At 51.9% G+C, this 22,691-nt stretch overlaps 1 long non-coding RNA gene and 1 other non-coding gene across 2 annotated transcripts in view; one reads left to right on the forward strand and one right to left on the reverse strand.

The window, feature by feature from the left end:
* Positions 1-8,412: 8,412 nt before the first annotated feature.
* The window catches only part of LOC127040995 (uncharacterized), a 401,696-nt gene continuing 387,417 nt past the window's right edge, over positions 8,413-22,691 (reverse strand). Inside the window, exon 3 of the long non-coding RNA XR_007771572.1 lies at positions 8,413-8,434. This is a non-coding gene — a long non-coding RNA (uncharacterized LOC127040995). The remainder of the gene's footprint in view (positions 8,435-22,691) is intronic.
* TRNAS-GCU (transfer RNA serine (anticodon GCU)) lies at positions 16,535-16,616 on the forward strand. The gene has a single exon. It is a non-coding gene; the product is annotated as a tRNA-Ser (tRNA).

Raw genomic sequence — 22,691 nt, forward strand, 5'->3', positions numbered from 1 at the left:
TAAACAGGGACATCTGTTTTCTAGTAAAATCACAAAAACGGAAGGAGAAAACTCAAAAGAGGTTCCTCCTGGCGCTCACGTCCGTGAACCTGAATACTCTCTCATTCCTCAAAGAGAGACCTGGAGAAGGAGACTTGCTGAAGCAAAGCCACAGGGGTCTCTGAGGTTTCCCCGGCCCTTCGCCCCATCCTGCCTGGCTGATGTTGCACCTTTCTGTGAGGTCACCACCTCCCCACCACCTTTGACCAATAGTGTGAGGTCCTGCAAAAAGCCTTTGTGATGTCACTGCCACACCCCTCCCTTGCTGTGCTAATGTCCTGCCCCTGGCCAGGCACTTTGGAGATTTGAGCTACTCCCTGTGGATCACCCCACTCAAGGAGCAATCGTTCTAGGAAGCAAGCCAGCTAGACAGTAATACATCAGACACTGCTCCCAGCGCTACACTCAGTTTTTCAGAAATTAGTCAACCTTATTGCCAGAAGAGACCATTAGAGCATCTAATCTGACCCCCTGCATAGCGCAGGCCTCCTGTATGACACAATAGCTACTTTTGGGGCAAACACATTCCACAAAGGCATCTAGTTTTCATTAAATGACATCAGGAGATGGCAAATCCACCACTTCCTTGGTAGCTTGTTCCTGTGGTGAATCATCCTCGCTGTTCCATATTTGTGTCTTATTTGTAATATGAATTTGTCTCTTTTCACCTTCCAGCCATTGGGTCTTGTTATGACTTTCTCTGCTAGACTAAAGAGCCCTTTCATACCCAATCTTTTCTCTCCATTAAGGCCCTTCAACACTTCAATGAAGTCACCTTTCAATCTTCTTTTGATAAGCTAAACAGGTTGAGCTCGTTCAATAGCTCACCAGAAGGCATTTTTCTCCAGCCCTCAGAACATTTTTTGGCTCTTTGCTCATCAGAATCCTGAACCCCAACTGGATGTGGTTCTTGTTCTTCTGCACAACATAGCTCCTGGAGAAGAGGGATCTGCAAATCCACATTCATATGATACCTTTGTTTAATTGATGAAAACATAAACTAGACACTAAGAGGTTTGGAACTGATTTCAGCTGATGGACAGCTTCGCTAGGTTTTTATGCATTTGGACAGTGAAATGTTGAATGTTTACATTCATATCAAGCCCCCCTGTGTAGTGGAGCTCCTGAACATAATGGAGAATGGAAATGAAAATGTTTTCCTTTTTTTAAAAAAAAAGAAAGAAAGTTATAGAAGAACACTGGGGTTTGAAGTGAGGACCACATGAGCTGCAAACAAACACTCTACCACTGAGCTATATCCCCATGACAACAGGTGCATGGAATTGTGATCTCCAGGACTTTGAAGGACAAACCCTGCTTCATCGACGTCCTTTACCATTCCCAGACCACAGATGGTTTTAAAAATGGGGTTTGATTAAACTTCTTAAATGTGGTAAACACCACAACTTGCAAACCCACCGATATAGCTTCTCCCACTGACATAGCTGCCACCTCTTGGGGAAGTGAATCAACTACACCCACAGGAAAACTCCCTCCCCTCAGCATAGAGCAGTGATTCTCAAACTATGTCAGGACCCCAAAGTGGGATGTGACCCTGTTTTAATGGGGTTGCCAGGGCTGGCATTAGACTTGTTGGTGCCTGAGGCTGAAGCCAAAAGTCTGAGTCCCACCACCCAGGGCTGAATCCCTCAAGCTCTGGTTTTCGCCCTCCCCCAACTGGGGCAGGGCTCAGGCTTTGTCTCCTCTGCCTCTGCTCAGTGTGGAGGGGCTTGGTCCCTCTTTCCAGGGCCATGTAGTAAGGTGTTTTTCAGCAGAAGGGGGTTGTAGTGAAAGGAAGTTTGAGAAACCCTGGCAAAGAGCCTCTGAATATGTCTAGACTTGGCTCCCTGTGGCACCATGGGTAATCAGACACTGAAAATACAGCCATGCAGACACCACACACCAACCTTGCCTAGCAGGCAAGAATCAAACCTCCACAGAGAGATGCCTGTTATTTTTTAACCTATCTCCCTAAGCACTCAGCCACAACCACTTAACAAAGGGGCTTTTCTGCACTGTGGTTCTGGTCTCACTGAAGGGTCATTTCCAATTGTTTGCTAGGACCAGCATTAGGGAAAATGGTGCCCTGGGCAAAACTTCTACTTTGGCACTTCCCCATTGCCCCTGAATGATCCCCACTCGCCCTTTACTGCTAGCTCCTGCACGCCCAACCCTTGCACCTCCTTCACCCCTAATCTTGCCCCCTCCTGTGCCCACTTTGTCCTTAACTCCCTGTGCCACCAGCCATTGCCCCTCTTCTACAGCCCCTTCACATGGTTCCAGTGCTGGGGGCCCTGCACTTGTTCTCCCTTTCCCTGGGCTTTGGCATCAGTAGCCCTGCTTAGTGTGTAGTGTTCAGTGATTCCCAAAATGTGGGGCATGACTCCTAGGGGGACACAGAGGAACATTTTTGGGGGCACCTGAGGGCCTGAGCCAGCCCCCATGGAGGAAGCACCATTCAGCCTCACTCTGTCCCAGCTCTTCCCCAACCCCACCCTTATCCTGGGGCTCTGGTTTCCAGCTTGGCCTTGACCCCCTTACCCGTCTGCACCTCTCTCTCCAGCAAGCAACAGCCCCACTCCCAGCCTCCGTTCTTGACTGCGGCTTCCAAGGGTCCACCGCCATGGTTAAGAGGGCACAGTGTGAAATGTTTGGGGACCACTGGTTTAGGGTGATGTCCTCAATCACTTCTACAAAGTCCAATAAAAGCTATTCCTCACCCACCCACCCGTCCATCAGGACTGACTAGGTATGTTCTGCTGCCCTTCACTCATACAGGAAGGATAATAACATTTCATTCCATTAAATCCTAAAGTGATTTGTAACCCACCACCAGCCAAAACTGGTCATTTTGGGGAAGCGGCCCCATCATGCTGCATACCTAGGCAGAGTAGGTGTATCTGTGCAAACACGGTCTGTTCCTGAAGTCTTTCCCCCAGCTCCTCACTAGATGTGAGAGGGGGAGCTCATTCAGCCCCCGCTTCTGCTTAGTATTTAAAAACTCCTTATTGTCCCTATCTCTCCTAGCCTTAGATTTCTTCTCCTGTCTCTTTCTTGACAGCTCAGAGGAGGTGGCCAGCTGGTTACAGTGGTGGTCTACTAATCCATTGTTCTCTGTATGCATGGGTTTGATCCCTTCGTTATCAGATGTGTTTAGTTTTCACCCTTCCTTTGTAGAAAACCATCTTCCCTCTTTGGTACAATGACAGATCAAACAATGTTGCTTCTTGCAAACAAAACCTACTCAGAACTCCCTTCCTTTAAATAAAATGTCTAAATCCCAGTTTTCTTTAAAAAAAAATTCTCTAGTGGTGTATTTGTTTGTTTTTATCTCAAAAGGTAACATCCTCATCATCTCCCCCAAACACCCTGGGACCTGCCCAAATTATTAAAATACCCTCAACCCGAGCAAGGCCAGAGCAGTGAACCAGAGCTAGTGTCTAGGCCAAGCTGTTCTGAAGGAGGCAACTCAAACATTTTCTCCCTGCTTCTCTTGGCAAGGTCTGACTGAGAAAACTAAATTCCCCAAACTGAAAATTTTCTGCTGAAAAACCAATACTACTTTGTTTGGAGACTTTGATTTGAAAGTATTATTGTTATTATTCTCTTCTGATTTCTGAATCAGTTCAGTCTTTCTCCTCCAGGTGCATTACCAGCTGCTGAGTTGTGAAGGAGAGAGGCCAAGTCATGATGTCTTGTGGATAAGGGAGAAGCGGTGGATGTGATATACCTAGACTTTAGTAAGGCATTTGATACGGTCTCGCATGATATTCTTATAGATAAACTAGGAAAGTACAGTTTAGATGGGGCTACTATAAGGTGGGTGCATAACTGGCTCGATAACCGTACTCAGAGAGTAGTTATTAATGGCTCCCAATCCTGCTGGAAAGGTATAACAAGTGGGGTTCCGCAGGGGTTTGTTTTGGGACCGGCTCTGTTCAATATCTTCATCAACGATTTAGATGTCGGCATAGAAAGTACGCTTATTAAGTTTGCGGACGATACCAAACTGGGAGGGATTGCAACTGCTTTGGAGGACAGGGTCAAAATTCAAAATGATCTGGACAAATTGGAGAAATGGTCTGAGGTAAACAGGATGAAGTTCAATAAAGATAAATGCAAAGTGCTCCACTTAGGAAGGAACAATCAGTTTCACACATACAGAATGGGAAGAGACTGTCTAGGAAGGAGTATGGCAGAAAGAGATCTAGGGGTCATAGTGGACCACAAGCTTAATATGAGTCAACAGTGTAATACTGTTGCAAAAAAAGCAAACGTGATTCTGGGATGCATTAACAGGTGTGTTGTAAACAAGACACGAGAAGTCATTCTTCTGCTTTACTGTGCGCTGGTTAGGCCTCAACTGAAGTATTGTGTCCAGTTCTGGGCACCGCATTTCAAGAAAGATATAGAGAAATTGGAGAGGGTCCAGAGAAGAGCAATAAGAATGATTAAAGGTCTTGAGAACATGACCTATGAAGGAAGGCTGAAGGAATTGGGTTTGTTTAGTTTGGAAAAGAGAAGACTGAGAGGGGACATGATAGCAGTTTTCAGGTATCTAAAAGGGTGTCATCTGGAGGAGGGAGAAAACTTGTTCACCTTAGCCTCCAATGATAGAACAAGAAGCAATGGGCTTAAACTGCAGCAAGGGAGATTTAGGTTGGACATTAGGAAAAAGTTCCTAACTGTCAGGGTAGTTAAACACTGGAATAGATTGCCTAGGGAAGTTGTGGAATCTCCATCTCTGGAGGTATTTAAGAGTAGGTTTGATAAATGTCTATTAGGGATGGTCTAGACAGTATTTGGTCCTGCCATGAGGGCAGGGGACTGGACTCGATGACCTCTCGAGGTCCCTGCCAGTCCTAGAGTCTATGAGTCTATAATGGCACAGCAGTGTGTGCGTTGTGGAAGCTAGTCTGAGGAAACAACTGGAATTCATCACTCAGGAAGAACAGAACTAGAGTGAGAGCCACACCTCAAGCAAGTAGTTGTGGTCAAGTGGTTCAGGTGATGGGCTAGAAATCCATTGTTGTCTCCTTGCACAGGTTCAAGTCCCGCTAACTACAGAGAAAGCTGTGGTCCTTTAATTTCAATGGAGCTGGGTCTTGTCTCACTCTCATGCTAGGCCTACACTAATGGGTGATGTGGCTTTAGTTAAACTGCTTTAATTAAACAGCTGTTGCATGTCCATCCTGTGTCACCAGAGCACATCCATGCTAGCATCTCTTGGATGGCCACAGAGAGCAGTGCATTGTGGTAGCTATCCCACTGTGCTACTGGCTGCAGGGTGCTTTGGGAAGGGTTTGCAATGTCTCACGGGCTGGTACAGCATCACATGATACAGTTTTCTATCCCATTGTTCCATGGGCATCCTACTAGATTGCCAGCTGCTTTTCAACTGCAATGTGCGTGGTGAGGTAGAGAGCATGTGTGTATGGGGAGGAGAGACAGTGTGTGAGTTGCAGAAGAGTGAGTGTGTCGGCACACTGTCTCTAAGTTCAGACAGCTGCTGGAAGCAACCAGTCCTGAGGCAGGGGACAGCCCCGACATCAGTCCCCCTTCTCTCACTGGCTCAGCTCAGCACAGCACAGCACTCTCTGTCACACACACACACATACACGTACACACTGCTGCCTGCTTAGCTCTGTGTCGGGGTGCTGGAACAGGGGGGTTAGAGGGCCATGGCCCCACCACTCTTTATTGGCTGTTAGGCCAAATGATGGAGGCGGGGAAGGGTGCAGTCTTGGGGAAGAGGCGTTCTGTGGGTGTGGCCTCGAGGGGAGAGGTGCTGTGAGTGGGGGTCCTTAAGGAAGGAGTGTCATGGGGGTGTCACAGTTCGGATAACAGTGCCCCCCCCCACTGTAAGGAAGCTTCTGCCACCCCTGCTCTGTGTTCGCAGAGTGGGAGAGAGCAGCATCCATGGCAGTGATTTGCTCCCCGGGGCTCCGGCAGGGGGGCTTGGGAGGTGATTTAAAGGTCCCAGGGCTCCGACCACAGCAGAGAGCCATGGACCCTTTAAATCAATCAGCCTGGGGAAGATGGGCCGGGCTGGCACAGCATACTGGCTCTTGCCAGTACCCCATACCGTAAGATACCGGCTTACTTTCACCTCCGGAAGGTCCTCAGGTGGATCAATAACTGGTTAAAAGATAGGAAACAAAGGGTAGGACTAAATGGTCAGTTTTCAGGATGGAAACAGGTATCTAGTGGTGTCTGTACTGGGACCAGGACTAGTCAACATATTAATAAATGATCTGCTGAGCAGTGAGGTGACAAAATTTACAGATGATCCAAAACTACTGGCTTGCTTCCTAGAATGAATGCTCCTTGAGTGGGGTGACCACAGGGAGTAGCTCAAACCTCCAAAGTGCCTGGCCAGGGGCAGGACATTAGCACAGCAAGGGAGGGGTGTGGCAGTGACATCACAAAGCCTTTTGCAGTACCTCAGATTATTGGTCAAAGGTGGTGGGGAGGTGATGACCTCACAGAGAGATGCTGACATCAGCCAGGCAGGAGAGGCGGCGAGGGGCCAAAGAAACCTCAGAGACCCCTGTGGCTTTGCTTCAGCAAGTCTCCTTCTCCAGGTCTCTCTTTGAGGACTGAGAAAGTATTCGGGTTCACATACGTGAGCACCAGGAGGAACTTCTTTCAAGTTGTCTCCTTCCCTTTGCCTGATTTTACTAGAAAACAGCCATCCCTGTTTAGAAGGTAAGAACCTCCTCGAGCTTTGAAACCTGTTCAGTCTGAGCCATCTGGTGACAGTTGAATTCTAGGCATGGAAAACACGAGCTTAAGGAGGCTGAATTTTATTCCACATCTGAGATATTCTCCCTTAGAATCACTGCGGACATTAGGGTTTGTCCTTTTTGTTTCACCTTTTCCTCCATCCATCGCTTCCTCCTTTCTCTTTGTCTCTTGCTTCTTTGTCCTTTCACCTGTTCCCCTCCCAACACCAAGAGAGAGGGGTGTGTGTGTGTGTGTGTGTGTGTGTGTGTTGCGGGGGAGTGCTCTGTAGCTCCCACTCTGGGAGGTCCACCCAAAAATATTCAGCTGAGATAGTGCTCGGGCAGTGATCCCCACCAGTGACCTGGGCCGCCCTTTGGCCTCTGGTGAGAACCCTCAGCCTCCCTTCCTCAGTCTCTACCCTGATTGGCTGAGCAGGGGGTTATTGACAAGGAGGAGACTCAGATCCTTTTTCTTCTCTTTTACGACCAAGTCATAACCAGTCATATGTTTGAAGAATTTTGCTGCTTGTCTGCATCAATGGTCTCTGAGCAGTTTGTGATTCTCTAACATTGCTGTTCTTCTCAAATACTTGCTGAATAATTACTGTGCACTGTTATTGGTCTTGAGCTCATGTGAGAGCACTTTACTCAGGTCATTCCATGTATGAAATTCAACATCTGATGGTTAGTTTCAAAATCAGGGCTCTTGAGTCCTTTTCCCAACTCTGCCACTGACTGGCTGTGTGACCTAAGACAAGTCAATTCTCCTTTCTCAGCCTTAGCTTCTCCCTCTTTCAAGTAGGGATAATAATGATCCGGTCTTACCTACCTCAACACACACACTGTCTCTCCCCACAAACAAACAATCTCCACACTGCAGTTGAAAGGCAGCTGGCAATCTAGTAGGATGCCCATGGAACAATGGGATAGAGAAACCTGCATCACTGAAAGTACAGCCATGAAGACACCACACACCAGCCTTTCCTAGCTGGCAAAAATCAACCCTCCACAGAAAGACCCCTATGGTGTCATACCCCAGCTCCCTAAGCCCTCAGCCACAACCACTTAACACAGGGGCCTTTCTACACTCTGGTTCTGTTCTCACTGAAGGGGCATTTCCAATTGTTTGCTCAGACCAGCTTCCCCAGCACACTCACTGCTGTGCAGCTCTGTACATGTGGCCATGGCTGAACAGCAAGAATTCCTGCCCATTTCCCTACTGGCTGGATCATGGTTAGAGCGTGTTTGTGGTTAATGATGTCGCTGTAGATTGTTCATTTCCTGCCTTGGGAATTCAGACAGTCCCTTTCCCAACATATCTCCAGCACATCAGTCCCTGGCTGGGTCTCCTGCACAGTGGAAAACATCCCTTGTTTGGTGCTGCCAAGGGGAACGTGCGGAGCTGAGATGTCCCTCAGCTTGGATCAAAGGGGGATGTTGGATGGAATTTATCACACAACGCTCCCTGCTCCCCAGAGCCCCATGGGGAGAATCTAGAGAAGGGGGAGTCATTTCTCCCCTGCACTCCCAGAAGAGCTGCTAGGACTCCTTCCTGCCAGCTACTCACCCCTGGATTCCTCCTCCGCTACTGGGATCTTTCTGCTCCAAAGGCTCTAGAGGCCTGGGATGGGGAGGGCGTCACTGCACAGTCTGAAACACAAGGGAGGTTTCTGGAACTGAAGGAAGGAGCAGAAAATGGAGAGGAAAGAAACAGAGGGAAAACGCCTCATCTCTCTCCCCTCCCGCTCCCAGCAAGAAATGTTATCAAGGATCAGCGTTAGGGGAAATGGTGCCCTGAGCAAAACTTGTACTTTAGCACTTCCCCATCGCCACTGGATGATCCCCTTCCCACTTTCCCCCCAGCTCCTGCACTCCCAACCCTTGTGCCTCCTTAACCCCTATCTCCTGCCCCCTCCTGTGCTCTAACTCCTACACTGTGTCCCCTTTGCCCTTAAGTCCCACACTCCCTTCCTGGGCTAACAGCCACTGCCCCCTGCTGCATCCGCTACACCCCTAACCCCTGCACCCCCTCCTGCACCCATGTGGGGACAGTGACCTGTGTGCATGAAGCAGCTCGCATTGCTGCCCGCTCCTCCCTGGAAGGCTGCTCCTCCGGGCACCCCTAGGAGCTGGGGGGGTGGGGTGTGGGGGCAAGAAGCATCATCTGAGTTCCTTGCATCCGGGTCACTTTCCTCAGCCAGGCTGCATAAGGGGAGGGCAGAGAGCAGCAGCTTCTGATGCTCCCCTCACAGCACAGCCCAGGTGGGGAAAGTGACCAGGACGCATGGAGCAGATAGTGTTGCTCCTCTCTCCCCCCAACCCTCTATGGGGCCATGGAGGAGCACTGGGGCAGGGGAGAGCAGTGAGCACCTTTGCACTGGCACACAGTGCCCTTTGACCCCCTGAAGTCCGGAGCGGCTGCCTGAGGGCCCCACCCCTAAGGACAGCCAGGCTCCCCAGCACAAACAGCAGAGAACACAGAGAGACTGGCCACACACTGAGCAGCGGTAGCCTGGGCAGCACATAATGGAGGCTCGGGGGGGCTCAGCCTCCCCAAACCTTGTGTCACTAAGGGGCAGTGGAGCCAAAGACTAGGGGCCCTGGAGAAATTAGGTCCCCCTGGAAAAGTCTCCCCCATGTCAGCCCCAGGGCTGGAGGAGCTCTCACTCTGTGCTACTGCCCAGGGGCTGCAGCAGGGGCACAGAGCTTCTCTGGTCTTGGGGCCACAGCGGGGCAGGGGTAAAGGAGTGACAGGGTGGGGCTAGTGGGGGAAGGGGTGGAACAGAGGTGACAGTGGATGGGGCCGTGGGTGGAAGGTGTGGCAGGGGGCAGAGCCACAGACAGAAGTGAGGGGGCCTAGTTCCAGTGCTGGGGCCCCTGCACTTGTTCTCCCTTTCCCTGGGCTTTGGCATCACTAGCCCCTGCTTAACGTGTAGGGTTCTTCTTCGAGTGATTGCTCACATCCATTCCAGTTAGGTGTGCACGCCGCGCGTGCACGTTCGTCGGAAACTTTTTACCCTAGCAACTCCAGTGGGCCGGCAGGTCGCCCCCTGGAGTGGCACCGCCATGGCGCTCGATATATACCCTTGCCGGCCCACCCGCTCCTCAGTTCCTTCTTACCGCCGTGTCGGTCGTTGGAACTGTGGAGCGCAGCATAGCTGTCCTCCACGTCCCTAGCTCTCCTTGTTAACTATCGTTATTGTTACAGTTGTTAGTTAGATCGTTAAGTGTAGTTAGTTAAGTAATTAGTGTAAATAGTATTGTAGATAGTTGTTCGCCGGGGGCTGTAGCCCTTCCCGGCACCCGGCACCGGGCTCATGCCTGGTTCGCCGGGCTTTAAGCAGTGTGCGGCCTGTAAGAAGCCTATGCCTACCAGCGACCCCCACGACACGTGTCTGAAGTGCCTGGGGGAATCGCACAGGTCGGACAAGTGCCGCATCTGCAAGGCTTTTAAGCCCAGGACAAAGAAGGAGAGAGACCAAAGACTCAGGACTCTCCTCATGGAGGCGGCACTGGACCCGGCAGCTTCACAGGCCGTGATCTCGGCACCGGCACCGGATCGCACCGGCACCGGGAAGACTCCCCGGCACCGACCTTCCCCGGCACCGGGTGCAGAGGCGAGACCGTCAGCGTCTGCTACTCCAGCCAGGCAGACCCGATTGGAGCGCCCGGCATCGACATCGGCCGCGGCACCACCGGCACCGTCGACTCCGGGCCCGGTGGGTCCGTCGAGTCCGGTGACGCCAAGCTCCCCCATAAGATCTGGGGTTGAGCTATTGGTCCCATCCACGCCGGAGACCTTCGCCTCGGCATGGGACCTTATCGCCCTAACTGAGTCTACTCAGCTGCCACCCCCGGTACCTCCGGTGCGGGTCGCATCTAGAGGCAAGCCCATGATGTCGGCACCGTCTCGGGACTCGCGCTCGCGATCCAGGTCCCGACGCCACGGTCGATCAAGATCGCACTGCCACTCGCAGTCCCGGCACCGCTCCCCTCGGCGGTACCGGTCGCACTCGCGGCACTGATCGACCTCCAGACGGTCGCGGTCTGACTCCAGCCGCCGATACCGGCACCGTGACTCCAGGAGCCAGTCCCGCCGTCACTCACCGCGCCGGTCGACCTCCCGGCACCGAGCTGGTGGCAGGTCCCGGTCCCGGTCGACCTCCCGGCACCGCGTCGGTGGCAGGTCCCGGTCCCGATCCCGGCACCGAAGCAGCGGCCGGTACCGTTCCAGATCCCGGCACCGAGACAGAACCCGGTCCCGATCCCGGCACCGCTATGACTCCCGGTACCGTTCCCCGGCACCGAGAAGATCTTCGGTGCCGACCCGTGCAGACCCTTACCAGCCGGGGTCGGCCCCGCCATGGCCTTCCAGACAGCCGTCGGTGTCTTCTCAGACAGACAGCGTGTATGCGCTGGGCACCGACAGGCAGGCGGCATTATTTCAAGACCCTCCGCAACAGGACCAAGGTCCGCAGCAGTGGGGGTTTTGGACCCCTTGGGCATACCATCAAGCCCAGGGCCCCCAACAGCTTCCTGCTAGGCCTGCAACGGCGGAGCACAGGGTGCCAGAGGCTTCGTTGTCTCGCCCCCCTCCCTCCCCGGATGGAGAGGAAGGATCCAAGCAGCAAGACTCTGCTCTGGCTCCTGAGACAGAGGCGAGGGCCGAGGGAGACCCCCCATTGGACACTTTCTTGCCGGGGGTCTCCTCATCCTCCTCCCCTGATGAAGCGGTGGCTGGCACCTCCTCCAGTAGCCCTCCCCCGCTGGATCTCAGGGCGCACCAAGACCTCCTTAGGCGAGTAGCTCAGAATCTGAGCCTGCAAGCCGAGGAGGTCTCTGAGATCGAGGACCCTATCGTCACCATCCTCTTGTCTGATGCTCCCACCAGGGTCGCCCTACCCTTCATTAGGACGATCCAGGCCAACGCCAATACAATCTGGCAGTCACCGGCCTCTATCCCCCCTACGGCGAGGGGCATCGAGAGGAAGTACATGGCCTCCTCCAAGGGCTACGAGTACCTCCACGTCCACCCGACACCGTGTTCCCTGGTGGTGCAGTCGGTGAACGAGAGGGAGCGTCATGGGCAGGAAGCTCCAGCCCCCAAATCCAAGGAGGCCAGACGTATGGACCTCCTTGGCCGCAAGGTCTATTCAGCTGGGGCCCTTCAGCTCAGGGTTTCAAACCAACAAGCCCTGCTCAGCAGATATGCGTTTAACTCGTGGGTGGCAGCGGACAAATTCAAAGAGCTGCTGCCACAAGAGGCCCGCCAAGAATTTGCGGCCATTCTGGATGAGGGCAAGAAGGTTGCACGAATCTCGTTGCAAGCTTCTTTAGACGCTGCAGACTCGGCTGCCCGCACCCTCGCCTCGGGGGTAACGATGCGCCGTATCTCCTGGCTGCAGGTCTCTCGCCTTCCACCGGAGCTCCAATATACCATCCAGGACCTCCCGTTCGAAGGCCAGGGCCTGTTTTCGGAAAAGACAGACCCCAGACTTAAGAGTCTCAAAGACAATCGGGTCATTATGCGCTCCCTCGGGATGCACACGCCGGGAACGCAGCGCAGACCCTTCCGGCCACAGCAGCAGCAGCAGCGCAGGCCATACCCCCAGTTCCGCCAACGGCAGGACCTCAATAGGCGCCGTGGCAGGAATGGAAGGCGTAGGCATTCGGGGAACCAAGGGGGGCAGAATCAAAGCTCCTCTAAGCCCCCGCCTGGTCCCAAGCCTTCGTTTTGAAGGTGCGCCCGAGGGCGCAGTAACAGTTTCCCCTACGGATCCTTCCCCCCGTTTTCCAACCGCCTTTCGTTTTTCCTTCCGGAGTGGACCCAAATAACATCGGACCGCTGGGTCTTGCGCACGGTGCAGACGGGATACCACCTGCAGTTTATATCGTTTCCTCCTTCCCGCCCCCCTTCCTCGTCCCTCTTCAGGGACCCCTCTCACGAGCAATTCCTTCGACAGGAGATACAGACGCTCCTCAACAAAGGAGCTATAGAGGCGGTTCCGGAAAACGAGAAAGGCAAGGGGTTTTATTCCCGCTACTTTCTGATCCCCAAGGCCAAGGGAGGCCTCAGGCCTATCCTCGACCTGCGAGAGCTCAACAAATACCTAGTGAAGTTGAAGTTCCGCATGGTATCCCTGGGGACCATTATCCCATCCCTGGATCCGGGAGACTAGTACGCCACCCTCGACATGCAGGACGCTTATTTTCACATCGCCATTTGGCCGCACCACAGACGTTTCCTTCGATTCGTGGTGGGCCCCCTCCACTACCAATTTGCAGTCCTCCCATTTGGCCTTTCTACGGCCCCGAGGGTATTTACAAAATGCATGGCAGTCGTTGTGGCACATCTTCGGCGCAGTCGTATCCACGTGTTCCCTTACCTAGATGATTGGTTAATTCGGGGCACGTCGGAACTACAGGTTTGCAGCCACGTCCGCGTGATCACCGGCCTGTTTGCTACCTTGGGCCTCATGATCAACATAGACAAGTCCACCCTGCTCCCCACGCAGAGGGTGGAGTTCATCGGGGCCGTCCTGGACTCCACCGTGGCCAGGGCTCTTCTGCCCTTACCGAGGTTCCAGGCATTGTCGGCGATCGTTCAGCGATTGCGGGCAGCCCCCATGACTTCGGTACGGACATGTCTAACCCTGTTAGGCCACATGGCAGCATGCACATTTGTGACCGGTTACACTCGGCTCCGCATGAGGCCCCTCCAGTTGTGGCTTATCGCACATTACCGGCCGGCAAGGCAACCGCTAGACATGCTGATCACAATCCCCCAGGGGGTGTTAGATTCTCTCGGCTGGTGGCTAGACCAGTCCGTAGTGTGTGCGGGGCTCCCTTTCCACCCACCTCAGCCTTCGGTGTCCCTAATGACGGACGCCTCAGATCTTGGCTGGGGGGCCCACCTGGGAACCCTGAGGACACAGGGCCTGTGGTCCCCGCAGGAGGTGGAGCTACACATCAACATGCGGGAGTTGAGAGCGGTCCGCCTTGCTTGTCAAACTTTCTGTCACCAGCTTCGAGGTCGTTGTGTCACGGTGTTTACCGACAACACGACGACCATGTACTATATCAACAAGCAGGGCGGCACCAGATCCTCTCCCCTATGTCACGAGGCGATGCGACTCTGGGACTTTTGTGTAGCCCACTCCATTCACCTCACGGCTTCCTTCCTCCCCGGAGTACGGAACACGCTGGCAGATCGCCTGAGCAGATCCTTCCTATCACACGAGTGGTACCTTCGCCCGGACGTCGCCCTCTCAATCTTCCAGAGGTGGGGTTATCCCCGTGTGGACCTCTTCGCGTCCGGGGGGAACAAGAAGTGCCAGGCGTTCTGCTCCTTTCAGGGCAGGGAGCCCGGGTCTATAGCAGATGCCTTCCTTATTTCGTGGACGACCCACTTGTACTACGCGTTTCCCCCGTTCCCACTGGTCCACAGGGTCCTTCTGAAGGTGCGCAGGGACAGGGCTCGCGTGATCATGGTAGCCCCGGCGTGGCCCAGGCAACATTGGTACCCCATGCTGCTGGACCTGGCCATAGCCGACCCAGTTCCCCTGCCCCTTCACCCGGACCTGATCACCCAGGAACACGGGACTCTCTGTCACCCGGACCTGCAGTCGCTGCACCTAGCGGCGTGGTTCCTGCGTGGCTGACCGGTTCTGAACTGCGCTTCTCCACCCCGGTACGGGAGGTTCTTTTGGGCAGCAGGAAGCCTTCCACTAGAGCGACATACTCGGCCAAGTGGAAGCGTTTCTCCTGTTGGTGCGTGGAGAAAGGTCTCCGCCCTATGGAAGTTTCGGTGGCCAATATCTTAGACTATGTTTGGTCCCTCAAACAACAGGGTCTGGCGATATCGTCGTTGCGGGTCCACCTGGCAGCTATCTCCACCTTTCACCCCGGTGGGGATGGCCGCTCCGTTTTTTCTCACCCGACGGTGTCTAGATTCCTGAAGGGGCTGGAACGTTTATACCCTAACGTCCGACTCCCTGCTCCAACCTGGGATCTTAACCTGGTGTTGTCTCGGCTCATGGGGCCCCCCTTTGAGCCGTTAGCTACTTGCTCCCTACTCTATCTCTCTTGGAAGACTGCCTTTCTAGTAGCTATCACCTCAGCTAGGCGGGTGTCGGAACTCCGGGCTCTTGTGGTAGACCCCCCGTATACAATCTTCCACAAAGATAAGGTGCAGCTGAGGCCACACCCTGCCTTTCTCCCCAAGGTGGTCTCTACCTTCCACATCAACCAAGAGATATTCCTCCCGGTTTTTTTCCCAAAACCTCACTCTTCAGGCAGGGAGCAACAGCTCCACTCGCTTGATGTCCGTAGGGCTCTCGCGTTCTATGTGGAGAGGACCAAACTGTTCTGCAAATCCCCCCAACTTTTTGTGGCAGTAGCGGACCGCATGAAGGGGCTTCCTATCTCCTCGCAGAGGTTATCCTCATGGGTAACGTCCTGTATCAGGACCTGCTATGAGCTGGCCCACGTTCCTATGGGCCGTGTGACTGCGCATTCTACCAAGGCGCAGGCGTCGTCGCTGGCTTTCCTCGCCCGTGTGCCCATCCAGGAAATCTGTCGGGCAGCGACCTGGTCATCGGTCCACACCTTTGCTTCCCATTACGCCCTGGTCCAGCAGTCAAGAGAGGATGCGGCCTTCGGATCTGCAGTGCTCCATGCCGCGACTTCTCACTCCGACCCCACCGCCTAGGTATGGCTTGGGATTCACCTAACTGGAATGGATGTGAGCAATCACTCGAAGAAGAAAAGACGGTTACTCACCTTTGTAACTGTTGTTCTTCGAGATGTGTTGCTCACATCCATTCCACACCCGTCCTCCTTCCCCACTGTCGGAGTAGCCGGCAAGAAGGAACTGAGGAGCGGGTGGGCCGGCAAGGGTATATATCGAGCACCATGGCGGCGCCACTAAAGGGGGCGACCTGCCGGCCCACTGGAGTTGCTAGGGTAAAAAGTTTCCGACGAACGTGCACGCGCGGCGCGCACACCTAACTGGAATGGATGTGAGCAACACATCTCGAACAACAACAGTTACAAAGGTGAGTAACCGTCTTTTCAGTGGTCCCCAAAATGTGGGGCATGACTCCTAGGGGAACAAAGAGGAAGATTCATAGGGGCACCTCAGGGGCTGAGCCAGACCTCATAGAGGGAGCACCAGTCAGCCTGACTCTGTCCCAGCTCTTTTCCAACCCCACCCTCATCCACAGCCCGTGACTGCCAGCTCGACCTCGACCCCCTTTGCCCCTGTCTGCACCCCTTTCTTCAGCAAGCAACACCCCACTACCAGCCCCAGTTTTCAACTGTGGCTCCGAGGGCCCACAGCCATGGATAAGAGGGCACAGTGTGAAATGTTTGGGGACCACTGCTTTAGGGTGACGTTCTGAATCACTTCTATGCAGTCCAATAAAAGCTATTCCTCACCTATCAGGACCGACTAAGTATGTTCTGCTGCCCTTCACTTATGCAGGAAGGATAATAACATTTCATACCACTCAGTGCTAAAGTGATTTGTAACCCGCCACCAGCTAAAACTGGTCATTTTGGGGAAGCAGCCCCATGATGCTGCATACCTAGGCAGAGTAGGTGTGTCTATGCAAACACAGTCTGTTCCTGAAGCCTCTCCCACAGCTGGTCACTAGGTGTGAGGCGGGAGCTCATTCAGCCCCTGCTTCCGCTTAGTATTTAAAAACACCTTAGTGTCCCTGTCTCTGCTGGCCTTAGATTTCTCATCCTGCCCATTCCCTGACATCTCAGATGAGGTGGCCGAGTGGTTAAGGCGATGGACTGCTAATCCATTGTGCTCTGCACGCATGGGTTCAAATCCCATCCTCATCGGATGCATTTAGTCTTCACTCCTCCTTTCTAGACCACCATCTCCCCTTTGGTACAATGGCAGACAAAACAATGTTGCTTCCTGCAAACAAAACCCTGCTCAGAATCCCCCTTGCTGTAAATAAAATGTCTAAATCTCAGATTTCTAAAAATAAAATTCTCAAGCCCTGTATGTCTTAGCTTTTATCTCAAAAGGTAACAGCCTCATAATCTCCCCCAAACACCCTGAGACCTCCCCAAATTATTAAAATACCTCAGTTCTCAGCAAGGCCATGACAGTGACTCACAGCTAGAGTGTCTAGGCTAAGCTGTTCTGAAGGAGGCAACTCAAACATTTTCTCCCTGCTTCCCTTGGCAAGGTCTGATTGGGAAAACAAAATTCCCCAAACTGAAAATTTTCAGCTGAAAAACCAGTACTAGCTATTTGGGGACCTTGGTTTGAATGTATTATTATTATTATCTTCTGATTTATGAATCAGTTTTGTCATCCAGGTGTGTTTCCAGCTGTTGATTTGTGGGGGAGAGATGCCAAGTCATGATGTCTCTTCCACTCTTTCATAGTTTCTTCCAACTTTCTAGAAAGCTCCTTTGCTATGATGTGAGTCAAGCAGTGTCCATTGTTGCTGTATTATCTCGGTGAAGTCTGCATCGTACAAGGTTCCTGGGATAGTCCTTGGGAGTGTAGATACCTTCAATGGGCCAGCAGTGAGTCTGGCTCCTCCCTTGTCGCACCTGAAAGGCTGGTGGGGGGCATTTCCCAACCTCATAACATATTTCTGTAATGCACACGGAGCAAACTTCATAACTTCCCAAACCAGTGTGAGCACACAGAATGCAAGAAGATATTAAGGTTCAACAGATGAACAGTTCAAGATTTTTGAAATGATACCTCACCAGGCAGATTTTGTTCAAATGTATCATCACTATATGAGAGTGGTGAATATGGGGCTTGCAGGGTGCTGCTTTGAGCACAGCGTGCCACACCTGGGCTTCCATTGCAATGGGAGCGTACCCATAGAATCCATCTCTCCTGGGATAAAGATGGCAGGATGGCTGACCTGGGTCATCTGACTTGGACTCATGGAGCTAAAGCTGAGAGGCTAAAAACAGTGGTGCAGATATTTGTGTTCACATTGAAGCCTGGGTTCAGAAACCCACACCCCTCGTGGGGTCTCAGAGGTTGGGTTCAAGTCCATATGTCTGCACTGTAATTTTATAGTCTTGCAGTCCAAGTCCCATAACCCTGAGTCAGCTGACCTGGGCTTTGAGACAGGTGACTTGGGTGTTTTAATCATAGTGTAGACATAACACTAGGATAGGTCTAGGAGCCCAGAAGGTTGGGAGGGAGTTTAGCAAGTGCAAATGGTAAAACTGCAGGGAAGTATTACCCTGGACTCATGGCAGTTCTCCATTGGTCTGTCTGCTTTTGAGGCAGGGATAACAACTGCTAGTGGTGCCCTGTTGAGTGGCTTTTGGGGCACCTGCTCTTGGCTGTTGTCAGAAGGACCTTTGGTCTAGCCCAGTGTGTTTTTTTTTTATGGTTTAAATTACACACACAGGCACTGATAACAGAGTTACTGAACGTTTGGGAGTTAGGAGCTGGTAGGTCAGTGATCCAGTCCCCTCATGGATGACCCCTCTCTCTGGGACAGGGGCAGGTCTGAGCTCTCACACCAAATGCTCATTGTGGCTGCCAGAATCTGTGGGCAGCTCACCTAGTTTATGCCGAGGGTTGAGTCCTGCTTTGTGCCCAGTGTCTGAGAATGAAAATCCTAAACCACCCTATGAAATAATTAATGGAGCAGGATGTGCTATTGTCCCTGCTCCAAAGCAGGCAGACCAATGGAGAAATACCATTGAGTCCAGGGTAATACTTCATTGCGGTTTTACCTTTTTTGCTTGCTAAACTCCCTCCCAACTTTGAGGGGGCCCAGAGCCCAGTATTGAGCCTGAGCTGAGACATCTACACTGCAAATTTACCACCCCACGGCCAAAGCCTCGGGAGCCTGAGTTGGCATTGGGCAGCCCTGGCTGTTTCATTGCAGCATGGACATAGCGTAGTATTATGTCTGCACTGTCATAAACACACCCAAGTGACTATTCTGAAACCCTGAGTCAGTTGATTCAGGCTTGTGGGACTTTTGCTACAGGATTATAAAATTACAGTGTAGACACTTGGGCTTGAGCCCAGCCTCCGAGACCCGACAAGGGGTGAGGGGCTCCGAACCTGGGCTCTAGTCTGAGCCTAAATGTCTACACTGCAGTCTTTAGCCTCACAACCTGAGCCCCAGGAGTCCAAGTCAGATGATCCAGGCCAGCCGGGCCACACTGCTTTTATCACGTTATAGATGCTCTCTCAGGGTATGCCTACATTGCAATGTAAGCCCAGGGTTAGCAGAAGTCATGTCAGCAGCCCCAACGCATAAACATAAACCACGAGGAAAAGACCCACCCACAAATAAGCTGGGCAGTGTCCTTCTCCCTATGGTTCATAAGTCCAGCAACCAAAAGTCCTTTAACATGAGCCATCCCCTCTCTGCACCCCACTCACTGCTGTTGTCCTTAGTCAGTGCAAGCCCAGAGGTGCCTCTGTAGAGTTCACTCTTAGACTCATAGATTCTAGGGTCAGAAGGGACAAATGTGATCATCTAGTCCAACCCCCGGCACAAAGCAGGCCACAGAACCCTACCCTTCCACTTCTATAACAAATCCCTAACCTATGTCTGAGTTATTGAAGTCTTCCAATTGTGGTTTGAAGACCTCAAGCTGCAGAGAATCCACCAGCAAGTGAGCCATGCCCCATGCTGCAGAGGAAGGCAAAAAACCTCCAGGGCCTCTGCCAATGTGCCCCGGAGGAAAATTCCTTCCCAACCCCATATATGGCGATCAGCTAAACCCTGAGCATGTGGGCAAGACTCACCAGCCAGCACTCAGAAAAGAATTCTCTACAGTAACCAAGATCCCATCCCATCCAACATCCCATCACCGACCAACGGGTATACTTATCTGCTAATAATCAAAGATCAATTGCCAAAATTAGGCTATCCCATCATACCATCCCTTCCATAAACTTATCAAGCTTAGTCTTAAAGCCAGATATGTCTTTTGCCCCCAGTACTCCCTTTGGAAGGCTGTTCCAGAACTTCACTCCTCTAATGGTTAGAAACCTTCGTCTAATTTCAAGTCTAAACTTCCTAGTGTCCAGTTTATACCCATTTGTTCTTGTATCTACATTGGTACTAAGCTTAAATAATTTCTCTCCCTCCCTAATATTAATCCATCTGATATATTTATAAAGAGCAAGCATATCCCCCCTCAGCCTTCTTTTGGCTAGAATAAACAAGCCAAGCTCTTTGAGTCTCCTTTCATATGACAGGTTTTTCATTCTTCGGATCATCCTAGTAGCCCGTCTCTGAACCTGTTCCAGTTTGAATTCATCCTTCTTAAATATGGGAGACCAGAACTGCACACAGTATTCCAGGTGGGGTCTCACCAGTGCCTTATATAACGGTACTAACACGTCCTTATCTTTGCTGGAAATACCTCGCCTAATGCATCCTAAAACCGCATTAGCTTTTTTAACGGCCATATCACATTGACGGCTCATAATCATACTGTGATCAACCAATACCCCAAGGTCCTTCTCCTCCTCTGTTGCTTCCAACTGATGCATCCCCAATGTATATCTAAAGTTCTTATTATTAATTCCTAAGTGCATGACCTTGCACTTTTCACTATTAAATTTCATCCTATTACTATTACTCCAGTTTACAAGGTCATCCAGATCTTCCTGTATGATATCCCGGTTCTTCTCCGTGTTAGCAATACCCCCCAGCTTTGTGTCATCCGCAGACTTTATTAGCACATTCCCGCTTTTTGTGCCAAGGTCAGTAATAAAAAGGTTAAATGTTTTCACCTGCCATACTGGGTGGAAAGGGGAAAATAAGAAGGCACTATACTCACTATGTTGTCTAGGGACTCACTCATTCCTCCACAGCCACCCTGTCCTAACACTGATCTAACCCCTAAATTTTAGTATTAGGACCCAGGCGCGGGCCCATTTGGCTTTCGAACCCCTGTTCCCTGCCTAGCAAGTGCTATTGAATTAAGGGTGAGGCCCTCAGTCGGGGTCTGCCGAGCACAGTTGTGCTGCCCTCAATTTACACAACAAGGATAACAACGCTTTATTTCTCTTGCCCCCAAAACAAGGAGGCTGGGAATCCAACACCAGGCAAAAGTGATCATTTCGGCAAGCAATCCAACATATTTCCAACATACTGTAAAATCCACATGCAGACTCATACACGAAACCTGGCAAGAAAATCTTCCTGAGCGGGTCTGAAGCACCTGCTGCTGGAGGGAAGCAGGGAGCTGTGGGTTGGGATTGAGGGGCACCAGGAATAGGAGGGGCCTATGAGTTGGGATTGAGGAGCAGCGTGAGGAGGAGGGGCCTGTGGGTTGGGATTGAGGGGCACTGGGAATAGAAGGGGGCTGTGGCTTGGGATTGAGAGGGCTGTGGTTAGGGACAGAGGAGAAGGGTGAAGAGGAGTAGGCTCTGGTTGGGAGTGAGAAGCAGTGTGCATAGGAGGGACTGAGGATTGGGATTGAGGGGCACCGAGAAAAGAGGGGACATGGGTTTAGGCTGAAGAGCATCCTTGTTTGGGGATCCAGCAGGAAAGGGGAAAGCAGCAGGTGATTCTAATTCCTAGGGATATTCTGTGTGTTTGTATGTGTGTGTGTGTGCAGGGAAGGAACATGCTATATGCCCAGTGGCCTTTATTCCTCCAGGCTGCAAGGACAGAGAGGTTGTCAGGAAGTTGCCCCTTCAAACCCACACACAAAAAGGCCCTTCTGAGGAAAGGGAAAATCCTGAAGAGAAAAAATAATGTGAAAGAGGACTCCAAAGAGACAGTTTAAGATCTTGGGGAGTAGTTTATCACCTGACCAGTGACTTGACCCCTGGACCTACAGATTAAAAGTCTGATGTTCTACCAACTGAGCTTGCCAGACTTACAACATGAAAGAGCAACTTGGTGCAGAGGAGAACTAGTCAAGAAAACAAGAGTGGGAAACAGTAGGGAAAACCTGCTGCTCTCTCTGGCCTGGTGAACACTACAAGTTTATATCTAAGTTAGCAGCATTAAATCGCATTAACCCTGCACCCGTCCACATAATGAAGCCCTTTATATCGATATAAAGGGCTCTTAATACCGATATCTGTCCTCCTCCCCGACGAGGGGAGTATTGCTGAAATCAGTACTTGCCATGTTGGATTAGGATTAGTGTGGCCGCAATTCAGCGGTATTGGCCCCCTTTGAGCTCTTCTTGCAGAGGCAATAAAGTCAGTGTTGTTTCAAATTAATGCATTTTTTATTACTTCGTCACACAAACAAGGGGACACTGCCACGGTAGCCCAGGAGGGGTGGGGGAGGAGGGAAGCAACGGGTGGGGTTGTTGCAGGGGCACCCCCTGGAATGGCATGCAGCTCATCATTTCTGCTGGATGTCTGGGGCTCTGACCCGGAGCGGCCGTTTGCCTCTCTGGTTCTTTAGCAGGCTTGCCTGATAGTCTAGACAGGACTGACTCTCCCTTTAGACAAAACTCACAGAAGGGAATGACCTGGGGAGTCATTCCCATTTTTGTCCATGCGCCCCAGGCCAACCTCACCGAGGCCGGCCAGGAGCACCCATGACAGCAGCAGACGGTACAGTATAACTGGTAACTGTCATTGTCAATTTGCAAAGCCGCAGATGGGACGGTATGGCTGGTAACCATCTTTGCTAACTTGAAAAGGCAAGGGGATGCTGCTGTGTAGTGCTGCAGTACCGCATCTATCAGCATCATCCAGTAGTCATACGGTGACAGTGAAAAAAGGCTGAATGGGCTCCATGGTTGCCGTGCTATGGCGTCTGCCCAGGCAATCCAGGGAAAAGGGCGCGAAATGATGGTCTGCCATTGCTTTCACGGAGAAAGGACTGAGTGACGACATTTACCCAGAATCACCCACGACACTGTTTTTGCCCCATCAGGCATTGGGACCTCAACCTAGAATTCCAATGGGTGGGAGAGACTGCAGAA

This window comes from Gopherus flavomarginatus (genome assembly GCF_025201925.1).
Source record: "Gopherus flavomarginatus isolate rGopFla2 chromosome 13 unlocalized genomic scaffold, rGopFla2.mat.asm SUPER_13_unloc_1, whole genome shotgun sequence".
Lineage (NCBI taxonomy): Eukaryota > Metazoa > Chordata > Testudines > Testudinidae > Gopherus > Gopherus flavomarginatus.